Here is a 7500-nt window from a genome sequence, read left to right as displayed (position 1 = left end):
TTTTGAAAATTTACAAAGAAATCAATGTAAGCATTACAAAGTTTTTAAACACCATATCATTAACGAATGTTTTCATCCATGTTCTAAAAATATCTATTTTATATCTGATCCTTTAAAGTATTATATTATTTTCCGATATCCTCGTTATCATTTACATAAGATTTTTCAACTATGGTATTATATAGCTACAATCATTATCGACGCGCAATAGAAAATATTGAAGGAGAACGAATATGAAAACGTTACATTATTTAGGCATTTTTATTGAGTTTTCTCTTTCCCTTTCTTCCTATTACATATATATATATATATATATATATATATATATATATATATATATATATATATATATATATATATATATATATATATATATATATATATGTATGTATGTGTGGGTGTGTATACTAGTCGACTGCAGAACAAAGGCTCAGACATATCCTTCCACTTGCGTCTGTTTATGGTCTTTCTGTGCACTTCCATAACTGCAAATATTTTTAAGTCATTAATCCATCGTCTTCTCTTTCTTCCCTTTCTGCTTTTACAATATCTATGTATCCATTATGTTATTCTTGATGTCCTTCTATTGTCTGTCATTCCGATTATATTACGTCCTGCCCATGAACACATCTTTTTCTCATATATTGTTGAAATATCTTCTACTTTAGTTGGTTCTCCTATCCATGTTGCTCTTTTTCCGATTCTTAGTGTTATTCTCATAATTATTCCTTCCTTAGCTCTGTGAGTTGTAATTAGATAATGTTCTAATGCTTTACTAAGGACTGAGGTTTTTTATACATAATCTAATACTAGTAGGGTCATTTGATTTTTGCAGGAGGGCCATTAGGTGAGACTGAGAGGCAAGGAGGATGCAACGAAGTTCACTTCAACAAATCAGGAGCTTATATAGAAGCCCTTCCGAACAAAAACATATACAAAAACCAGAAATACGGTTACAGTGTACGAGCCTGTGGGAAACACTTGTGGAGTAGGATATACACAGGTATAAGGCGATCATTATACACCCAGTCTTTTTTGTCAAGAATGTTAATTAAGAACGCCTTCATCGTTCGATGGATCACAAGGAAAAGGCCCGTGTAAGGAACGTTGTAGGGGGTTATTTGGTGGTGTTGCGCAAGAAATTATGGGATGCCTTGTACAAATCTGTCGGTATGTGTTGCTTTGCTGTGGTCTTTAAAGGTTGATGTTATAATTCTTCTTATGTCGGAAATATTTGAAAAAAAAAAATAGAGTTTCTCTCAGAAATGAAACATAAATGTTTTTACCACAAGTAAATGGGAGACTTTTAGTAATTTGATTCAGTATCTGAGATAATAAAGGGAAAGCTCCATACACTCATTTATCTATTTATATGCATGGATAAAATAACTCTATTTCGTAAATAAATGTTAGGAAATTAATCTTATTTGAATTTAAATTTCACATTAATTGTAATTATATTTTCCAAATATCATCAACTGAGTTTTTCTGTTAAATAATTTCTAGAGAAACTAGTCAGATTTTTGGTCACTGCATCTTAGAGATGAATTCTCATTACTACAATACAATCTCAGAACCATTGATGAAATCTAACATTAGAATTCAATAATGCTATGGTCATGAACCAGTGCGAGAAGGACATGAGTAGGGCATAGTAAAGTAATCCTCTTATTACGTTAACGGGCATATTTCGATATTGGGCACTGGATATCTTTCAATACGCTTTCCAATGAAATTACTGATTATCCATTAATGGGAAAAAATCATTACAGATTTGAAATCCTGTGAATCATTATAAACTTCATCACCCATTGAAACAATTTGATAAAATACCACATGATAAAAAAAAAAAATTGGGTTGATCTCAATTCTAAGTACAAAAAACCTGGATTCGACAAATATAAGTAAAAGAATTGTTATTAACTTTTATCTTTCTTCGCGGCTAAACTGTATCGTCACTGTCATAACAGCTTCGTGGACCAGGGTCCCATTCCCTGGCCGCCCAGAAGCTATCATCTTTGAGTGCTCCTACCATGGGACTCTGATCCTGAGGTCGATAAAAGAATCCAGACATTAAGGTACAAGAATGAGTGCATTATATGAATACGAAAAACATGTAGAGATGTGCAAAATGTATCACTAATCGAATGCCATATATAAACATACAAATTAGCTGTGATGGTGATGATGGGTTGATTTGAATTCTAGGTACAGGAAACCTGAATTTCACAGGCATAAGTGCAAAAGCCCTGTCCTTGACTCTTATATTACTTCGTAGCTAAAAGGTATCGTCACTGTCATACCAGATTCCTGAACCAGGGTTCTATTCACTGGCCAGCAAGAAGCTATTGTCTTCAAGTCGTTCTGCATTGGGAATCTGATCCTTAGGTCAATAAGAGAATCCAGACATTTGGCATTAATCGAATACAAAGTACAAACATAACAATTAGCTACGATGGTGAAAAAGGGTTGATTTCAATTCTAAGTACAAAAAACATGAATTTTATATGCATCAGTAGAGAAGAATTGTCATTGACTTCTATCTTTCTCTGGGGCTAAATGGTACTGTCACTGTTATGACAGTTTCCTGGACCAAGGCTCGATTCCCTGGCCGACCAGGAGATATTGTCTTTGAGTGGTTCAGCCTTTGGAGTCTGATCCTGAGGTCGATAACCGAATCCAGACATGAAGGTATTAATATATATGGCTACTTGGAATATGAAAACACATTTAAAAATACAAAATTTATCAATAATCGAATGCCAGCTACAAACTTACCAATTACCTACGATAGTGAAGATGGGTTGATTTCAATTCTAAGGTATACGTAAAGAAGAATTGTCATTGACTTTTATTTTTTTTTTTCGTGGCTAAATGACATCGTCACTGTCTTGCAAGCTTCCTGGACCAGGGTTCATTTTTGGCAACTTGTTCCTCATCACTTAGATGCTTCTTCCTTTTTTTGGCGTTTCCTTAATTTTGGTGTTATGTTTACGAGTATATGGGTTTTTTTGTCTGTTTACTTTTTTTATAGCTCTGGTAATTCTAATTCTCCTCTCTCGGATTTTGCCCTAATTTCCAGTTTTTCCTTATTAGGTTTCTATGATGTTTTCTCATCGTTTTCCTTGTTAGCAAGTTTACCCCCTATATCTTGTACAGATTCAAATACAAATTTGTTAAATTACTTTTTATTCCTTCTTTACTTGCTTCCATTTCAACATGTATATGTGAGTACCTATCCTGCTTTGCTTAACTAAACTCATCCAATTTTTCTCTTATTACAGTAGTGTTTATTTTCTTTCTTAAGATGATTTTTTCTTTCTCGTTCATTACTTCTACAAAAATGTTTGCTTTATACCAAGCTAAGATCGCTTGACTTTAATTTCCTTAACACTGTTACATCTGTAACTAAGTTGGCCTTTTCACTGATAATAATATCTATTTCATTGTTCGTTTCTTCATTAGAGATTCTTAATGTCCATTTATATGTTCTTTTTATAAAAGGTGTTCATGATTTTAAGATGGTTTCTCCCAGCAAATTCTACTATCATATAACCTCTGTAATTCCTTCTCTGTACTCCAATTTTTACCTAGTGTTGAGTCTCCTCTCTTCTTTTGACCTATTTCAACATTAAAATCAGCCACTCCAAAAAAAAAAAAAAAATTCCATATATACATACAAAGTTTGTTTTTCTCCCTTTGTATGGAATGTTGTGAGTACATCCGTTTAAATGATTTTCAGTTTATTTTTCTTATTTAGTTTGATACTTAATCCTGTAGCTCTGCCACGAATCTTTTAATTTTAGTCAATCTTACTATATTTACATATATTCATTTCAGCTCTTCTATTAACGAAGCAAGATCCTTTTCTAGTCTGGGGGCCAAGACTCGGTTGTGATATACATGTCTGGGTTTGGCCTGCTTTCATCACTACGCTTCCCACTGCAGATTGGTGATAGTAGAAGAATTTCATCTGATCGCTCTGGTTTCTATAGCTCTACTGATCATTGCGATACACAAACTCTTTAACCTTGTTAATGTATCCCCGGTGTCGAAGCGATATATATATATATATATATATATATATATATATATATATATATATATATATATATATATATATATATATACATATATATATATATATATATATATATATATATATATATATATATATATATATATATGTATAAATATATGCAGACATGTGAATATAATAGTCCCATATATTGATATATAAATATAGATCGTTGAATTAATTGCTACTAGAATAACACCGTAATTCAGACAACGATTTACTGTAGAATTTTGATGTAATTGTTATTACAGTGATCCATAAAACTAAATGAATCATATTTGTGGTTACAAAACTAACGAGGAAAAATTATTCATTGTAATATTATTATTCTGCCAAAAGACACCGATATATAGGTGCTTTTATCTTAGATAACTACTGATCAAATGTTGTATAATTTTCAATAATCAAATAAAAAATACAGATTTCAGTCTTGATCAAGATTCTAGTCTTTATTAATATATCAGAATGTGACTGTACTTTACTATGCAGAATTACACCCCTTTTTGTGGGCTATTTTTCTGATCTCCCAAATTGATTTAAAGATTAAGTTGAATTTCGGTTAAAAAAAATTTCGATTAGTTAATTGAAGTCAGGTTGTTTCATAAAAATAGAGTTTCGTGCTCCCACAAGAAAAAAAAAAGTAATCACATTTTCTCTTTATATATAGAAAGGTAAATTTAACCACGATAGGAGTACCTTAATATACGATAACATATATGCTATGTAGTTTTATGCAGGATTAAAAAAAAATATTAATCTGTACTATTTCTAAACAGAATGACAATTATATATCAGAAGAAATTATAAGTTGAAAATTTCTTATATGTTGTTTCATCGTAATTAAAATATACTCTAGGAAAAGAAAAGAATATAAATAGAGATAGTTTTAACAGGAACATTACTGCGGTTTTCATCAGGATTAAAAGTCTAGAATCACTTGGCTTTTCCATAATATTGACTTTTTTTTTCTCTCTCTCTTTTTTTTTGGTGTGTGTATATGAGATTAGAAAAAATTCCAAGTGAAGTATTTCTGATTGTTTTATCACTACTATAACTATCTGTTATGAGGCGAACCATCTCTAGAAAAGAGAGAGAGAGAGAGAGAGAGAGAGAGAGAGAGAGAGAGAGAGAGAGAGAGAGAGAGAGAGAGAGACGACATTTCATTAATCTATGATTAAAATATAATAAGTAACTTCTACGTATTAATATACCTAGATATAATTAGATGACAAAAAGAGAGAGAGAGAGAGAGAGAGAGAGAGAGAGAGAGAGAGAGAGAGAGAGAGAGAGAGAGAGAGAGAGAGAGAGAGAGAGAGAGAGAGAAAGCAACTTTCGTGTTTTATACCAATGTTCCACTACGCTACATCTTTTAGTGACTTTTCGTTCAGGAGTTTTATTGTTTAAATAAAAACATTTTCTTTCTCATTCAAGATTTTATATACGAGAATTTGGGCAAAGGAAAAACCACCATTAAGAATGTAGGAGTTATCTGACTTGTGAGACATCTACTATGAGATTCAGGGCCTCTGTAACACGGTTTTTTGGACTTTGCTCCTTATCAAAGCATCGGGTGTAGCTGAAAGTTGACATATGTATATTTTACAACCACACACAAATTTTGTCAGCATTATCAATAACCTAAACCCGATGGTTTTAATTTTTATAAAGTAAAAATGATCCAGCCGACGCCATGGCCAGTGATACCGAGCCAAGAGTCGAAAACATTCATTACGTAAGCAATGTAAACACCTTTGGACAAAATTTTGCCCCGCCCATCCACCAGACACCCATTCACCTTCTTCCATCTGCTCTGAAACCCATAACAGTCAAGAATGGCTAACAGGATTTGGAATTGCCCCCATGGTTGCAAACCTGCATTTGTCTTACAACTTGCAACTTTATACAGTCATGAGAAAGCCCTTGGCCATATCTATTATAGCCTGAATAGGTAATTATTCAGTTTCTAGTTTAAATCCAATGTTTATGGTCTGATTTGTATTTAGCGTAACATGATTATAATACTTGTAATGTCATTCAGGCTTTTGAACATTTCCATTAACTATTCACTATGCCACCAAGAGAGAGAGAGAGAGAGAGAGAGAGAGAGAGAGAGAGAGAGAGAGAGAGAGAGAGATAGATTGTATGTAAACAGTCTTTATATCACTTTTTTTGTTAAAATAAGATTTTTGTGCTAAAATCTCCATCAGACCAACGGATCATCCGATATAATTTTTTTTCTTCTTCTTAGGGCGTACGAACGTGCTGGCTATGTTTTGGGCATGACTGCATTTTGTAAATAAATCATGAATAGTTTTAGGAGTTTTATTTGTACATCTAATGGGAATCTATAGAAATAAAGTGAACATAATTCATTTATACTTTAAAATATTTACTACATGTAGCAAAACAAATAGTAGTAAAGATGATAATGCAATGAAGGAATGATACCATACTTTAGCTTCAACGTCGGCAATAACATACCCAGTTGCCATAATTTGTCAGCTTAATGAAATAACCTATCATCTAATGTTAAACTTAATTTCTGAGGAGGCCATGGCTTATTGCACAGTGACAAAGACTTTATGAATGGCGGAACAATACATAGATGTGGGTGGGGTATCAGTGCTGGCGTAGTAATACTACTGTAGCAGTACTGCCGCAACAGTAGTATGCATGAATTAAACGTTTAGGCCAACTGCTGGGATCATTGAGGATCATTTATCACTTCTTACAACTACTCGAGAAATGAGTTTTTATAGCCAGAATTTGAATTTTCTGATCCAACAATGCCGATGATAGCCTTCAGTGTTATCCTGATTCATAACGAGGCCAAAGTGGGTGGAGTCTCATGAAGTCATCATTCTGACGATAATTATTGGTGAAGGTTTAAAGCCAAAATACGGTACCGGCTACCTTTTTTTTTTACAGTAAATAGGTAGGTAGATAGACAATGAATAAAAATTGCTTGACATTGGATATAGCAGTTATCAAACCAAGCTGGTCTACTACGTTTTTGAAAATTACCAACTATTCCATACACTTTGTCAATCTGATTGTGACCTATAAAGTAGACTGTAATTTCTTAGGAAACTTATTTTGGGAGTTAGACAAATAATCGAAGTGTTTTTGTATTTATTAACATATTTTATTCGTTTGTTCATTATGACAATTCTCAGTGGAGAGGTTTCAGAGTTCATAAAGGTGTACTGCTTTGCTTTTATTTACACTTTTGTGTTATTGTTGGCAGAGGTATAGCCTTCGTTACGTATAACCAATCATCGATCGAGAAAGAGAGAAGAAATACCGTCATAAGTTACGTAACGAGTGCGTTCGAAACCTTTTCTCTGAGTAAGTTGGCCCGTCTTCAAAAATCGTCACTTTTACTTAATAAAGTACCAAATTTATTCAACCTACGTAATGCA

This window comes from Palaemon carinicauda, chromosome 5, assembly GCF_036898095.1.
Source record: "Palaemon carinicauda isolate YSFRI2023 chromosome 5, ASM3689809v2, whole genome shotgun sequence".
Taxonomy (NCBI): Eukaryota; Metazoa; Arthropoda; class Malacostraca; order Decapoda; family Palaemonidae; genus Palaemon; species Palaemon carinicauda.
Note: the sequence above shows the minus strand (reverse complement) of the source record.